We start from the raw sequence: 18,022 nt of genomic DNA on the forward strand, positions 1-18,022 counted from the left end.
GAAGCTATGCACTGATACCAGCACCTAGTCCACCCTTCAAAGCAATTTTGGGACTCTTTTTCTGGAATGGCCATCAGAGCTGTCATCGTATTACCCTTGATGTCCCGAATATCATCAAAATATCTTCCTTTCAATATTTCCTTTTTCTTCAGGTAAAGAAAGAAGTCAGTGGGGGCCAGATCAGGTGAGTAGGCAGAGTGTTCCAACACAGTTATTTGTTTACTGGCTAAAAACTCCCTCACAGACAGTGCAGTGTGGGCTGGTACATTGTCGTGATGCAAGAGCCATGAATTGTTGGTGAAAAGTTCAGGTCATCTAACTTTTTCACACAGCCTTTTCAGCACTTCCAAGTAGTAAACTTGGTTAACTGTTTGTCCAGTTGGTACAAATTCACAATGAATAATCCCTCTGATATCAAAAAAGTTAGCAACATCGTTGCAACAAGTTCATGAACTCTATTGTCAGACCTCCTATGAGAACTTTAATAGACCCTTTTGTCTCTTGAGATTAGGTACAGATGAGGAAGATGGAAAGCCACAAAAAACAGTGGCTTACATGAAATATAAATTAATTTTGCTCTTACATCATGAAGTATGAAAGTGGACAGTCCAGGATTGGCACAGAAGATCTACAAGAAGATCTACAAGGACACAGACTCTTTACTCTGTTGTTCTGCCACCTGCAGCATGTGGCTTCTACCAAGGGGCCCAGAACCGTTGCGGGGGCTTCAGCCATCACGTTTTATTTTCAGCCCAAATGAAGGAGATAGACAGAAAGAAGGCTTCATGATCTCCCTTTAAGGAGCCTTCCAGGAAATCTCAAAGGACAGTGCTGCTCCCATCTCATCGATTAGAATTAGTCACGTGGGATTTTATATCTCACTGCAAAGGAAGCTTCTTGTTTTCCTTTCTGTGTTTTGAGTGGCTATAAACCCAACTCAAATCAAGATTCGATCACCAAGCAAGAATGGGGGAGTGGATATTTCAGATTGTGTCTGACACCAGTCTTCTTTTTCTACCACCATTTTCTTTAGCAGTTGCCTACCACTTGGGTTTATGCTGCACGAGTTTGTTTGAAACCACTTATGTTCCCAATCTAGACTAAGGTGTAAATAAATAGCTGCTGCTTCTGGTCCAATAGAAGAGAGGTGAAGTAGAGGGGGTTTATTTTTTTTCCTCTACAACTTGCTGGGAAATTCATCTTACGATGTTCAGTACTGGATACGGGTTGCTCCTTGTGGAACTTCCAAAGAACTGAAACAATAAAATTCTATGGCATCATCACTCTATCTCTAAATATACAAACTTAAATTTCAATGTTATTTAAAATGGTAGATGGGCCAGATGACCATATTCCAAGTTGGCATGAATCTGTGTGTGCCATGAGATTTTTCTGAGAAAAAAATAACTGCATGTAGTTCAAATCTAAACAAGGTAAACATCTCCAAATATCCTATAATTTGTTTTGTAGCAAGGATCATAGGAATAATAGTGGAAGCCAGAAAGAATTGGAATAAATGCAGTCTTCATTTCAAAAGGATTCATTTGAGAATCAAGGTCAAAATGTGAATCAAGGTTAAAACTGTCAAAGCAGGGCAGCCAGTTTGCTCCGTGGTTAGAGCACCGTGCTCATAACACCAAGGTTACCGGTTCTATTCCCACATGGGCCAGTTTCAACTAGATTGAAAACAATGAATTGACTTGGAACTGAGCTGTGCCCTCCACAACTAGATTGAGAAACAATGACTTGACTTGGAGCTGATGGGTCCTGGAAAAACACACTGTTCCCCAATATTCCCCAATAAAAAAAAAAAAAAAAAAGGTCTAAGCAAGCTCCTGTTTCTTCAGCTGCCACCCAGCTCCTGGATCAGCCAATGCAGTGGGTTTTGGAGACCTGAAAAGACTGCAGGCCTCCAGGTGCTTAACAACTACCTGGATGGAGCACAAGAGTTACATCAGGGGTATGTGCCATCACTAGCAGATGTGGCAGTATTGGAAGCAGTCTCTGGCTCACCACCTGCCAACTTGTATCATGCCCCACTGTGGTATAATCACATTAAGTCTTACAGAAAGGAAAAGGCACCCCTGTCTGGAGTGAAGAAAGCTTTGGGCAAGTCTGGGCCCACTAATGTGGAAGGCACCACAGGAAGTGGAGGTATAGATGGTAGGAAAGACAATGATGACATGGGTCTCTTTGGAACTGAGGAGGAGGAGGAGGAAAGGAAGAAGCGAAGAGGCTAAGATGAGGGCACCTTGCACAGTACTTGTCAAAGAAAACCAAACAACCTGCACTTGTTGCCCAGTCTTCCATCTTATTAGATGTGAAACTTGGGATGATGAGACAGATATGGCAAAATTAGAGGAGTGCGTCAGGAGCATGCAAGCAGATGGCTTGGTCTGGGGCTCTTTTATACTAGTTCCAGCACGGTATGGAATTAAAAAACTTCAAATACAATGTGTAGTGGAAGATGATAAAGTTGGGAACAGATACGCTGGAGGAGCAGATCATTGCTTTGGAGGACTATGTGTAGTCATGCATGTGGTGCTTTCAACAAGATCTAAAATCCATCATGGATCTTTACCCTTAAATAAAAGATTTATAGACAAAGCAAAAAACAAAACAAAATGAAAAAAACCCAACAAAGTCGAAGCAAGAACTAAGGGTATAAAGATGACTAGTCTTAAAAAAATTATTTAGCAGGGCAGCCAGATGGCTCAGTTCGTTAGAGTGCGAGCTCTTAACAATAGGGTTGTTGGTTCGATTCCCACATGAGCCAGTGAGCTGCGCCCTCCACAACTAGATTGAAGGACAACGACTTGGAGCTGATGGGCCTAGAGAAACACACTGTTTTGCAATAAAATTTATTAAAAAAATTACTTAATCATATAAAAATGTGTTACATGAAGTAGAGGTTGTACTGTAGTTGTCTCAATGAATCTATTTTAGGCTGTCAATTCACAAATTATGTCTGTCAATTTCCCTAGCCTATTGTTGGCTCCAGATTAATCATTATTGGTTTGACAAACATTTATTATTTATTGTGTTCCAGGCATTGTGCTAAGAGCTGGATAAAACAATGCCTGCCCTCGAGCTCAAAGTTCGGTGATGACAATTTACTTATAATTTTCATCCTCGTGAATAGCAGTACCATTATACTCTGTGATCTCCGAGCTAAAAATTTAGAGTGAAGAGACGTGGACAGTTAATCAAGAACAAAGGAAAAGAGCGTAGGTTTAGGACTCAGAAAACATCTACATGAAGTTCAACCCTGTCATTTACTACCTGTGCCCTTGAGCAGTTTGCTTAACCTTTCTTAATTTCAGTTTCTTTCTCTGAAAATAATGAACAATGCCTTAGCATTATTTTGAGGATTAAATGATATAATGTAAATATGGGTACCTCTGGCACTTGAGATCTGATGCATCGGCACAGTGTGTCCCTGAAATATCTGCTTTCAAGTTTAATAGCATTTTATGGTCCAGGGAAATGTTTCTTTACATCTCTTGACATATGCCCTTGAATAAAAAGCAACTATGTCTAAATGTTGGGAAATCTTGTGGATTGTATCACCACCAAATTTGGAGATGAATACCAGCAATTTGGGTGGCTTTGAATAACAGAAGCATCTAGGTAGGAGAAAAGACTAACTTTTCAGAGGCTTCCTCTCAGATAGCAAGAGTACAAGAGATTTTTGCATAGTGCGGTATCACTTTCCAGTGTACCAAGCATTTATGTTCTTGCTTTTCTTCATGTTTTAATTTATATTTCCACAAGTCCTCATGAACCAGTGTATTACTTGCAATAATTGAACATGATGGCTGAGGGACATTTTGCAATATAAAACAATTCATATTACTCATAAATGGGTGTATATGAAGGCGAGACATAACATACATGATGTGTGAGAGCACTTCTTCACATGCGCCACTGGATGGCCAATGTGAGAATTGAGAATAGTTTTTTTATTAAAATATTTAAATAGATGCAAATAAATTTTCAAAAGATTGTTTTGATAATTCTGATGAGCAACTTCGATATTCATTAATTATAATTTGTTTTTTCCTTTTCAATTTTAAGAGATAATTTTGAATGCTTTAGAAAAATCATTTTTAAATATATAAAATTATTGTAATTTTTCAGTTTTTTTACATTTACTTTACATTTTTGATGCAAAATATATTCCAAATTTGAACAGTTTGAATACAATTACGTTTTGTTTTTTAATCTTTTAGAGCACCAAGAATGAGTATAAATTAAGGCCAACATAGAAACAGAAAATATGACAGTGAAATTCAGAAAAGAAAGAAGAAAATTTGTCAAGGTAGAAAGATAAGACATCATTTTCTTCAAAAGTTTGAGTGCTTAATGGTATTGTAACATTTAAATATTTAGACATATGATATGTGGGCCTCTATGCACGGTTCCCACCTACACAAAGGTTAGGGGTGAGTCTTTCAGGCAGAGTCCACACACTGTTTCCATAGCAAGCTCTTTTTAGCTGAACTGGTATTTTAGCCAATCTAAAACAATATAATTAGATCAGTAGCTACACAAATAGAAAAATCACAAATTAAGAAACTGGCAAAGCAAATTAATAGCAAAACATAAAAATCAGCACATTTTCTGAAATATGAATAACTCGAAAAGGACTGCATGATGGATTTATGTGATTTAAGCACTGCACAGTTTTCTTGGGGAGCATAGTCCATGTGAAAAGGCTCTGTACTATGTTCTGAAATAAAGAATGATTTCTGAGGCAAAATGATCTTCTAGGAGGAAAAACATGTTAAGTGGGTTTTTCCTGAAGAAGTGTTTCTATTAATTTGGTCAATCAATAAGTGTATAATGATGCTCATGTAATGTGCCCCAACACGGTTAGACAAAATTGAGAGGAGGGAATTTACAATCTAATTGAAGAGATAAGCGATATGTACTTGGAATAATTAGAAAAGAGATACTAAAGGAATTGTAAACAGTGAGGTCCAAACAAATGTTATGAAGGATCGATGTAGAGAAAGATTGGTGTGATCTTGAATCATCCTTCAGGGAGAACTTTATAGAGAGGCACTGAAGTGAGAGCCATAATATAATCCCTGGAATGGAATTAGGGCCATACAGGTCCAGGGAAATCACATGAGCTGTGAACTATATTTTAAAACAAATAAAATGCTGTCCTTCTGTCTCCTTCCTCTTCCATAGTAATGCTATAAAGGATCCTAGTGGTAGCTATATCTACATCTACATCTATATCATCTATATCTATATGGGAACTGTTACGTGTGTGTCTATGGGTGTGTGTGTGACTGTCATTAAATAGCACTCTTTTCCTCTACTGGAGTCAGCTGACAGACAGACATAGGAGTCAGATAACCAGAGATTAAAATAGCAGCTTTATTAGTGTTAAAAAGCTAAATTGAAAGATATGGCTTTGAGACGTGGTCACATTTCACCCCCAAATTGGATAGACTTACTCATCTAGACATGGGCCCATTGGATACCCTCAGACCTCCCTAAGCAGGTGCAGGCCCCGTACTACGTAGCAGAGAGCAGACCAGATACAAGGTCTCTGCAGTCAGGGGAATCCAAGTAGGTGGAAGCTATGTACAGGGATAGAGCTAGAGTGAGCTGAATGAGGTACCTAGGGTGCAACATTCAAGGAGTCCGTCACTCTCAGGATCATGAACATGTTGGCCTCAAGACCCTAAGAGTGAAGGGCTCTTTTAATTTCGTGCAGAAGAAAATACAGACTGATTAGGCATAGCCTTTGGAGACAGGTAGACCTGGCTTCGTAATCTTGGTCTGTTTATTCAACCTTTCAGAGTTTGGCTGTGGTGTCTCGAGGATCTGCTTCCAAAATGGCCCACTCACAAGGCTGGCAAGTTAATGCAGGCTGGTGGCAGGAGGCCTGAGTTCTTTGCCATGTGGACCTCTCCATTGGACCATTGGAGTGTTCTCATAACAGTGGTTGACTTCTGCCAGAATGAGTGAGCCAAGAGAGCACAGTGGAAGCTGCAATATTTTTTATGACCTAGCCTAAGAAGTCATGTACCATCATTACCTCAATATTTTATTGATTATACAGTTCATTCCTATTTATGATAAGAGGGGACTATACAAGGGCATGAATAACAGGATTTTGTTATTCCATTTTGGTGGACGGCTACACAGGTCCCACATTTTTCAGAGTATTTATGGAGCCAGACTATTTTCAACACAGTCATGTGAACCATATATTTGGAGCCATAATGCTGAACTACATAAAGTATTCTTTGGAGTTATGAACTTGAGTTATTATAAGTTATTCAAATCTTTAGTTTACAGTTTACTTTCATATTTTAGGTTGAACCATATGAGATTTGCTACTTTTGTGGGTGAATAATTATCCAATATTAGCAATTTCATGTTTTCAACCTGCTACTTATAACGGTGGGACTGTAAGCTAAGACACCTTAGATCAATTTTTATGATGTTATAAATATAAAAACACTTTTCTTTCAAACCATTAGTGAACCATAATTTAAAATGAACTAGAATATTCTATTCTTCAAGCACTCCAGTTATTTGAAATATTACTATAGCTTTGATGTTCCCATAAAGTTTTCAGTTCATGAGCCAAAGAATCTGTGAGGGTAATGTAACAGTGTGACTATGAAAATAATTTAACATCCCTGGGACCAATTTTCCTCACCTGTAAATAAAGGAATCGGACTAGATGACATCTAAGCAGACTTTCTGCACAAAAAATTTTAACATGTCTTTATATGCTGCGTGTGAGACACTATCAGTTCCTTTCTTAAACTCACAGTAAGAAAAATTGCATATTTAATTGAGTTGTAGGAAAAATGTCTTTAACTAAAAATGTCACTAACATATAGTATTAATAGCTAAGCTCAAGGTTCCTAATGTTTTATGGTAGCTCAGAGAATCTTCCCGCTTTGTTCTCTAGAAAGCATAGAGTGCCCTTCAGTAAATCAACTTTCTTAATTTGACTTGCTATATTTGTCAACATTTTTTGGGTTCACATATTTCTTCTTGTGCCAAGTATTGCATTTTTCATTTCCCACAGAATCAGGACAAACTGTACATCCCCTGCTGTGTCCAGGGCAGATCTGGCTAAATGTCAACTATGTTAATTGGTAGAGAGAAAACAGCAGCCCTATTTTTATCTGATTTAAAATCCCCACAAACATTCTCTTCTAAAGTAAAGCTATGTCAGTACGAAGTGATTTAATTATAATAAAAAGTTTGGCAGATGTGTCTCTGCCGCCTTCATTTTACTGTGGTATGCAGAAGTGCTGCTGTTTCCTGGCAGCTTTCAGTATCTAAAAATTTAATCTTACTTTTGGAGGTTTAGAATTTGGTACTCAAAACTTATTCTGGACTTACAATTGGAATAAAATCTCTTTGCTTTAAAGTGATATTTTTAAACAAAAGATTTATAGAGCTATCTATAGAACCTAATTTAAAAGATAGTTTGAGATATTTTATTCGACTTTTAAAAGTCTTATGTTAAAAATTGCGCCAGGATGAGCAGATTATGTAATATAATTGCTTTAGTTAATTGGGGTGTGGGAGGTGTGGGTGTAAAGGAATAAAAGGTAATGAACTTTGATAAATTTATACGAGCAATAACAAGGAACGAGGGAAAACTTAATTTTATTAGAGAGTGACTATATCTTTAGTGCTCCTTCGAAATTGTATGCTTCCTCTTTAATGTTGGAATTCCCCAGAACTCTTTCTCACTTGTGGGAGCTCATTCCCAGCTTAACATCACACACTCCGTGATTTTACCAACTACTTGTATACTCATATTATTTGAGTCTATAGCTCCAGCTTACTGAAAGCCACATTACTATCCTTTGGTATACCAGACAGCTCCATTTGTATGTCTCATGAGCATTTCAAAATCAGTATGTCCAGTCTTCCAGTTTCTGATCTGCATATAAGCTGCATAGAAGTTACCACTGTGTCATATAAACAAGTAAAAAGGTGAACAAACTGGAAAAGCAACTCTTTTTAGATCTACTATCAGAGAGGTGATGTCAGAGGGCAAATTGCTGCCCCCAAAGTTGGAGACAGACAGGTGAGTGCAAAGAATTACAATTTACAGAGCAGAAACCCCCAAGCAGGAACCTCCATAGGAAACAGTGCAGGGATAAGAAAACCTAAAATGTAATTAACAAATTTATGGAGACTCAAGCACCTGTGTGGACAAGTCTGAGGGCTAAAAACTCTAGGGGAATTCAGGCATAATTTCTCCTCCCCTCCTCCCCAGGCTCCCGCTGTCACCCCCACCTCCCTTTTGTGAGTCTTACCTCCAGGAGCTCTACCAGGCCCTTAGAGTGAATACCAGAGAAAATTCTCCTGGTGTTTCCATCAGCAGAAGGGGAAAAAGAAACATTTTAAAATACACCAGAGAATTCTGTTTTTAATAACCTCTACCCTCAGGAGAAACTTTTCTTTTTTACCAGAATCTAATCTGCTGGGGTTTTATCAGAGCCTAACCAACCTGGGGGAAGGGACATATACAAATCTAGTTCCCTCTGGCCATCCTGTCCCACCTAAGAGGTGGGGGAAACTGAGAAGCACTGATAAAGTTCACAATCCATGGGTACAGGCTCACCAAAAGACTGAGACCCAATCATAGGACAATAGAACACTTTTTCCCTGACACCTTACCACCACACCATGAAAGGCCTATTTACTGGAGTTCCTTCTACCCAGTACATCATATCTGGATTTCAACAAAAAAATTACAAGAAATATTACAAGGCAAAAACATAGTTTGATGAGACTGAACAAGCATCAGACCAGAATCAGATATGGCAGGGATGCTGAAATTATCAGACTGGGAATTTAAAACAACTATGATTAATATGTTAAAGGGGTCTAATGGAAAAAGTAGACCAGATGCAAGAACAGATACATAATGTAAGCAGAGAGATGTAAATTCTAAGAGAATAAAAAAGAAATGCTAGAGATCAAACACAGTAACAGAAATGAAGAATGCCTTTGAAGGTCTCTTAATAGACAAAACATGGCTGAGGAAAATCCATGACTGGACTCTGAGCTTTAGAATATGACAATAGACACTTCTGAAACTGAGAAAGCAAAGAGAAAAAAGACTAAAGGAACAAAACAGAATATCCAAGAACTGTGGGACCACTACAAAAGGTGTAAAATATGTGTAATGAGAACAACAGAAGGAAAAGAAAGGAACAGAAGCAATATTTGAAGCAATAATAACAGAATTTCCCCCAAATTAATGTCAGATACTAAGCTACAGATCCAGGAAGCTCAGAGGACACCACGCAGGATATATGCCTTAAAAAAGTTACACCAAAGCATATCATATTCAAACTTCAGAAAAATCAAATATAAGGACAAAGTCTTGAAAGAAGCTGGGGGTGGGGGTAGGGGGAACCTCACCTGTAGAAAAGCAAAGATGAGAATTACACCTGATTTCTTCTCAGAAACCATGCAAGCAAGAAGAGAGTGGAACAAAATATTTAAAGTATGGAGAAAAAAACCCCCACTAAGTTAGCTAGTGAAATAAGATGAGAAAAGATATACAGACTGGGAAGGAAAAAAAACCAAAACTGTTCCTGTTCAAAGATGACATGATTGTCTACGAAGAAAATCTGAAAGAATTGGAAAAAACAAAACAAAACAAAATACCTCTCCTGGGACTAATAAATGATTATAGGGAGCCTGCAGAATAAAAGGTCAATATACAAAAGTCAACCACTTTCCTATATTTCAGAAATGAAAAGTGGAATTTTAAATTGGAAATGTATTATCATTTACATTTGCACTCAAAAAAGTAAAATACTTAGGTATAAGTCTAATAAAATATGTATAAGTCCTATATGAGGAAAACTACAAAACTCTGATGAAGGATATTTAAAAAACCTAACCGAATGGAGAGATATTCCATGTTCATGGATAGGAAGACTCAATATTGTTAAGATTTCAGTTCTTCCTAATGGATCTATAGATTCGATGAAGTCCCACTCAAAATCCCAGCAATATTTTATGGATATCAACAAACTGATTCTAAAGCTATGCAGAGGCAAAACCCAGAAGAGCCAACTCAATACTGAAGAAGAAGAACAAAGTTGGAAGACTGACACTACCCAACTTCGAGATAAAACAATAGACAAATAGATCAATGGAACAGAAATAGAGCCATGAAAAAGGGTTAACTAATCTTTGACAGAGGAGCAAAGGCAAAACAATGGAACAAAGAAAGCTTCTGTACAAATAGTGCTGGAAAATTGGACATCTACATGCAAAAACAAAGAAACTAAAAGAATCTAGACACAGGTCTTACACCCTTCACAAAAATTAATTCAAAGTGCATCTCAGATATAAATGTAAAATGCAAAATTATAAAATTCCTAGTAGATAACATAGGAAAACCTAGGAGAAAACCTAGATGACTTAGGGTATGGTAAGGACTTTTTTGTTACAACACCATCGGTGTGATCCAGCAAAGAAATAATTGATAAGCTGGACTAAGTTAAAATAATAATAATAAAAAAACCTTCTGCTTTCCAAAAGACAATGTCAAGAAAAAGAGAAGAAAAGACACAGACTGGGAAAAAAATACTTGCAAAAGATACGTCTGATAAAGGACTTATCCAAAGTATACAAAAAACTCTTAAAACTTAACAATAATACAACAAACAACCCAATTTTAAAAATGGGCAAAAGACAGGAACAGAAACCCCAGGAAACAGGATACACACGTGTATACAGATGGCAAGTATAAATATGAAAATATTGTCAACATCATTTGTCATTAGGGAGTTGCAAATTGAAACAATGTGATACCTCTACACACCTATTACAATGGCCCAAATCTGGAATACTGAAAATACCAAATGCTGGTGACGTTGTGCAATAACAGGAATTCTCATACATTGCTGGTGAATGCAAAATGGCACACCCCTTTGGAAGACAATTTGGCAGTTTCTTACAAAACTAAACATATTCTTACCATACAATCCAGCAATCTTGCTCCTTGGTATTTACTGAAATGAACTAAAAACTTAAGTCTACATAAAAACCTTCACATAGACATTTATAGCAGCTTTATTCATAATTGCCAAAACTTGGAAGCAACCAATATGTCCTTCAGTAGAGGAATGGGTAAATGAAGTGCGGTCCATCCTGACAATGGGATATTATTCAGTGTTAAAATGGAATGAGCTATCAAGCCATGAAAAGACATGGAGGAAACTTAAATGCCCATTACTAAATGAAAGAAGCCAATCTGAAAAGGCTATATACTGTATTATTCCAGCTATATGACATTCTGGACAAGGTAAACTAAGGAGATGGTAAAAAGATCAAAGGTTGCCAGAGTTGAGGGGGAGGGACGGATAAATAGGCAGAGCACAGAAGATTTTTAGAGCAGTGAAACTCTTCTGTATGATACTCAATGGTGAATGCATGTCATACATTTGTCAAAACCCATAGAATGTGCAACACCTAAAGTGAACCCTTATGTAAACTGTGGACTTTGGGTGACAATAATGTGCCAACGGAGGTTCATTGATTGTTAACAAATGTACCATTGTGGATATTAATAGTGGAGAAGTCTGTACATGTGTGGGGATAGGGAATATGGTAACTCTTTGTTCTTTCCATTCTATTTTGCTGTGAACCTAGAACTGCTATTAAGATATAAATTTGGGTGGGGGGTGGGAGATGAGGGTAAGGGGGATCAAATATATGGTGATGGAAGGAGAACTGACTCTGGGTGGTGAACACACAATTGGATTTATAGATGATGTAATACAGAATTGTACACTGAAATCTATGTAATTTCACTAACAATTGTCACCCCAATAAATTAAAAAAAAGATATAAATTTTATTTATTTAGAGAAATTAGTGTGTCCCAACTGAATGCATCATTCTCTCCCTGTCACCTTCCCAATTTCCTCTCCCTCCAGTATCCTCTGTTTCGGTGAATAGCATCATGATATATCCAGATAACCACAGTCAGAAACCTAGGAATCAATCTAGACTCGGTGTTCTCCCTTATTTATTTCACGCAACCTCTTTATCAAGTCTTATGTATTTTACCTCCTATCTCTAGAATCTATATCCTTCCTCCCCTCTCTAATGCCACTGCCACAATGCCCTCTATTCACTAGCCAGTTTTCCCTTGATCTGACCTCGGCCTAACTTTTATGAATAAGTACAACTTTTTGTTTTCTAATATTCTATCAGACAACTGTAAATCAGGCCTAATGCAGACCATGAAATGTAAAACTTAAGCTGTTCAGAACTTTCATGATAACTTACTTCATAACTAGGCTTTTAATTAAATTAAAAACCAAAGCTTTACATACAGAGGTAGAAGTATGAGGAAAGAGAATAATAGTTTATGGCTGTGGGACATCTTTTAAAATATAATTTAAGTTTAGAAAATGAAAGGAACCACAAAGATCAGTTAGTCCTTGATGACATTCCTGTACCTAAAATCTTTCATTGCACTCCTATTGCCTTCAAGACAATATCCAGACTCTTTAACATGGTATACAAGGTTCTTCACGACCTGGCTTCTATATTCCTTCCAACTTCATCTGTCCCTATTTTGCATTTATCCAGTTGTTCAGGCCAAAATCCTAGGGCTCATCCTTGTACAGTCTCCTTTCCTTGAGTCACCGTCCCCAGATTCTGCTCCTCACTATTCAATCCACCAGCAAATTCTGTTGATTCTTCATTTTAATATGTGTAAGTCTATCTACTTCTTTTCATTTCCATGTCTTCAACTCTACCCCTAGTCCGCGTCACTGACTGCTCTTCCGGTCTAAAGCAATTCCTTCCTAACGGGTTTCCTTGCTTCTGTTCTTGCTTTCAATTCAATTCTTCATACAAGCATATATATATATATATATATATATATATATATATATATATATATATGATCATGTCATTCCTCTGTTCAAAACATCTGATGACTTTTCATCTCACTCAGTATAAAATCTAAATTCCTGCCAAAGCTCTCTATATGTTTCCTTTTGCTGCTGTAACACAATTACCATAAACATAGTGCCATACTCAACAGAAATTTATTCTGTTGCCTTGTTTTAGACTCTTAACTCAGAAAGGAGGAGACCTTATGGTAGACGTTAGTGACCTAGGCAGGGGTTGGTTAGAATTTGTCAACTAAGTGAATTACTAGGACACTTGAGTCTGTTCAGAGTGACAATTACATCAGTTATTTGTGGTCGTCTCTTGTTCCATATGGGTCTGAACAAGCTGGTGTTAAAACAAAAAGAGCTTACATAGTTTGTGTTACATATCATGGAATGGTACAATTAATCATTTTAGTTTTTGCTTCATTTCATTTTGCAAATCATTCCAGTTTTTGCTTGGTTTGTCAGTCTCCCTTCTTTTGGTCAATCTTTAGCTTAAGTTGGAAGAAAGACCATTACTTCTGGGGAGGACATGATCAATCCAAATGCACTGCTATTTAATAAGTCACAATTATGCACTGAGTTTTTCATGGTAGCCATATTGACCTCTGTAATTATTAGACCTTCCTGTTCTTTTTGTTGGATGATGATTTGTAAATCATCCAGTGTAGCAGTGGCTGTGCAGCAGCATTTAAGACTCTGAAGATCATATACCCGGTAACTGCAATGCAGACAGACACTAAGACAAAAATTATTAGAATTTGCAAGGCATTTTAAAGCTATATTCCCAGATTTTGAAAAGTGGACAATGAAAGCATGTGACACAATCTATTTGGATCTTTCTTATATAATCAAGTTTTTTTTTTCCTTTTAATTTGGATAAGGTTTGCTTAAACTTCACCAGCGTATGAAGAATTAGTCTTATATCTGGTAATTGTCAAGGATACAGATCTTGAGTAAAGGATAAGGATGTCTGTTAACAATCTAGGACCTTGATCTAGGAGGCGGGAAGAAAATAGACAAGAGAATAAAGATGCAAAGCCAAAGGGATACACATACAAAGAACAACATGGCAATCAATGAGGCCTTGTTCCAGTGGTCTTGGTTGGAAATAGTCTATTTCAGGCAATCATCAGATCCAAGGATCTAGGCCTAGCCGTCTATTCTCATAGGACATCTACCTCTGGATATTACCTAGACTCCTCAATACATAGGCTCCTTAAAAAGCCCTACATGATCTGGCCATATCTCTGAGATCATCTCCTAAGTCTCTTTCTCTTCACTCATTTCTCTAGCCACACTGGCCTCGCTGTTCTGCAAACAAGTTAGTCTTGTTTCTGCCTGAAAGCTATTGTCTTTATTGTTTCCTTTATGCAAACTGATCTTTTCCCCATTTTTGCATTGCTGACTCCCACAGTACACTCAAGTCACATGTCACCTCCTTAGAAAGGCTTTCTCTTGTCATCCAATTTAAAGTCCTCTTCCCGTCATTCATTTTTTTTTTTAACATTTATTGGGTCTTTTTGTTTTGTTTTTAAAAATTTTGTTGGGGAATATGGCGGAACTGTGTTTCTTCAGGGCCCATCAGCTCTAAGTCTTTGTCCTTCAATCTAGTTGTGGAAGGCACAGCTCAGCTCCAAGTCCATTTGCCGCTTTCAATCTTTAGTTGCAGGGGGCTCAGCAAGTTAGTCTTGCAAACAAGTTAGTCTTGTTTCTGCCTGGCCTTGTTAGCACCATCCCATGCGGGAGTTGAACCAGCAACTTTGTTGTTGAGAGCTTGCACTCGAACCAACTGAGCCATCTGGCCACCCTCTTCCAGTCATTCTTAATTCTTTTACCCTGCTTAATTTTTCTTCATAGCACTCTTCACTCCCCGCATATGTTTCACATTTATTTATTTTTTTGTTTGTTATATTCCCTGCTTGAATACATGCACCATTCAAGAAGGCAGAAAACTTTCCCATTTTGTTCACTGATAAGTTTTCAGGTCCTAGAACACTATCCAGCATATATAGGTGCTCAATAACTACTTGCTGATTGAATGAATACATGAAAACCTCACCCACACTATGTGGAAGCCATATAAATCTATCTGCACTCCTAAAATGGCTCCATCTTTTGTATATGTGGTTTTTCTCTGTGTGGAGTAATTTCTCCCTGATTCCCTCACAATTCCTCATTATCTTTCAGGACTCAGCTTATGGGTCACTACCCCTGAGAAACCTTCACTGATTCCTTCAGGAAGAAATAGGTGTCCTTTTTCTTCATTCTTATAGTACTCTATGTATACCTCAATCGTATTACTTATTACACTGTGTTAATATTTTGTCTAAATCATCTCTGTGTCATGAGAATCTACCAGAGTGCTTTGCCCACAGTAAATTCTGAGTAAATGTTTGTTGACTGATTTTATTTATTGAATGACAACTGTATGTCAGGCATTGTACTAGTTTTTCACGTATATTATTTTAATCCTGACAACAAATCTCTATTATCCCTGTTTCATATATGAGAAAACCGAATAACTTGCACACACTTTTGAACTTAAGTGTATCTGGCTTCAAGTCCAGTATTTCTCCCAGTGCCTCAAAAGAATTAATAAATCTCCTTTATTTTCTTGATACTTACTGGTCAAAATTCAACATCCCAATTTCAACATTAACACTAAAACTCTGACCTTATTTTAGTTCAATGTTGCATGGTCTAGTACTTGATTTAATTAAAAAGAATGGACCCCAGATACCTTAACAGCTCAGGTATTTATTCTGCTTCATAATTAGAGTTTTTGATGATGATTCAGGGTCAAGATTTTGTTAATCTTCCCTTTTAAGGGAAGGATTATATTTAACAACTAGTCTACATATCATCTTTCAACAGGTATAATGGGTCCAAATACATTGTAAGTCATATGGAAATTGTAAAATGAACATACCTGAAAGAAAGTGTGAAAGAAGTGAGTTAAAGATAGTAAGAGATCCTTATATGTGAGAGAACCTGGAGGTTACTGATTATTGTCTTTTCAGCATGCTAGGTGAAGCAGTGTGTATTAAAGGTCATATATAAGTTTATGAAAATGTAGAAGCACATGAATTAGTATCATGAGACACTCAAGCAGTGAGTTGCCCAGGCTCTAATGTCAGATAGACCTGAGATCTAATCCTAGCTACCCCACCTAATACATTTAAGCAAGTCCCTTAATTTTATCTGAGCCTCAATTTCTTCATCGGTACAATGGCGAGAACAGAAGTGTATTAGGCAGAGGAGCTAATTTCAGAGTCATAATTGAACAAAACAAGTCAAAGTCAATACAGGTTTTCCTGGTCATGCAGTTCTCCTGGGCAGCGCTCCCCTAAGGATTAACTTGGGGCCCCAGGGTTCTTCCATTTTGTGGTTTTGACCTCCTCTAAATTCTCTGAAGTCTTTATTCATTGGGTAGATAGGGGAAAAAAAGAAAATGTGGGGCATGTGTAGGAGTTTTCAGAGGTTTTGTGGGCCAAGCTTTAAATGCCTTTCATCATTTCTGTCCACATTCTATTGGACAGAAGTCAGTCACATGACCACAATTAATTACAAAGGAGGCTAGGAAATGCAGTCTGTGTGCTCAGAAGAAAAGGAAACAGTGTGGGGAACATAAAGCTGTCTCTGCCACTTAAGGTCATGAAGTAGTTTTGAACTGAGATAGTGCATGTAACGTGTAGCATAGGGTAAGTAATCAACAAAGTTACGTTCTTATTATAATCACAAGTATGTATACTGAGGGCTTGAATAAGGATCCCACAGTTGGAAGTGGGGTACTTGCTTTGAGGTTCCAGTAAGAGAACTCAGCTACATTCAAAGAAATTTTCTTTACCTTTTTGTAAGGTTATATAAGATTATGATCTTTAACTGATTTGGCAGCATCAAGAAGTAACAAACAGAAATGTCACGGAGGAAGGGGCTGCCAGGTGTTTGCATTAACTTAGCTAACAGAGTATCAAAAGATTATAATTTAGATAACCCTAATGTCTGAGAATGGGAATAAAGAATTATAGGCTCATTGGATTTGGGAAAGGGCTTAAGTGAAGTAATAAGGAGTAAAAATTCTGGTCAATCCTTTTATATTCTCTTTCTCTTTTTCTTACTTTTAAATCGCAGACATCATCAAGTTTCTTCAGGTGCTGCACATTTTCTTCTCTGTTGCCAATTAAAATATTGTAAAAACACAGAACAGAGACCATGTTTGTCTCACATATTATTTCATCATCTAGCAATGCCTAGCATAGAGTATACAGGCAAGAAGTATTTGTTGAATGAAGTTAACCTACATTGACAGTTGCTTCAAATGTTGCCAAAAGGGTCTAGATAAAGTAACAGAAAGGCAATGAGTTTTTAAAAATTTTTTTATTGGGGAATATTGGGGAACAGTGTGTTTCTCCAGGGCCCATCAGCTCCAAGTCATTGTGCTTCAATCTAGTTGTGGAGGGCGCAGCTCAGCTCCAAGTCCAGTTGCCATTTTCAATCTTTAGTTGCAGGGGGGTGCAGCCCACGATCCCATGTGGGAATTGAACCTGCAACCCTGTTTCCAGAGCGTGCGCTCCAACCAACTGAGCCATCCGGCCACCCAAGACAATGAGTTTTTAAATCTTACTTCTGCTACTTTAATATCTGTGGGATTCTGGGACTTTTAAGATTTAACTTCTAAGATTTGTTTTTTTTCCTTGTAGTAAATAGGCACAATACTTTTAGAGCTCTAATAGTGAGAATGAAATGAAAAACTTTTTGTATGTAGTGTTCCTGGCACATAGAAGGCATTAAAAAAACACTGTTGCTCCACCCCTAAACCCTATACCTCTCTATTTTAATTTGGGGCACCTACTTTTTAATTTGGGGAACATGGGAAATATCATGTGCTATTCAAGTTTTCCTTCTGTTTTTGGTTCTGTTCATTTGTAATGAAAAAAAAAAAAAAAAAAGGCTTCAAGTTGGTGATCAAAGTTAAGAGCTGATTAGTTACCAAAGCACCAATGGGTTCACCGTTAGACCAGCATTCAGCACCTAGAACAGTTCTTGACACATAGTAGGCGTTCAATACATATTTTTTGAAATAGT

The 18,022-nt window shown here is 37.4% G+C and overlaps 1 pseudogene; it reads left to right on the forward strand.

The window, feature by feature from the left end:
* Window positions 1-1,346: 1,346 nt before the first annotated feature.
* LOC109451377 (elongation factor 1-beta) lies at window positions 1,347-3,371 on the forward strand (annotated as a pseudogene).
* Window positions 3,372-18,022: the final 14,651 nt, after the last annotated feature.

This window comes from Rhinolophus sinicus, linkage group LG06 (genome assembly GCF_036562045.2).
Source record: "Rhinolophus sinicus isolate RSC01 linkage group LG06, ASM3656204v1, whole genome shotgun sequence".
Lineage (NCBI taxonomy): Eukaryota > Metazoa > Chordata > Mammalia > Chiroptera > Rhinolophidae > Rhinolophus > Rhinolophus sinicus.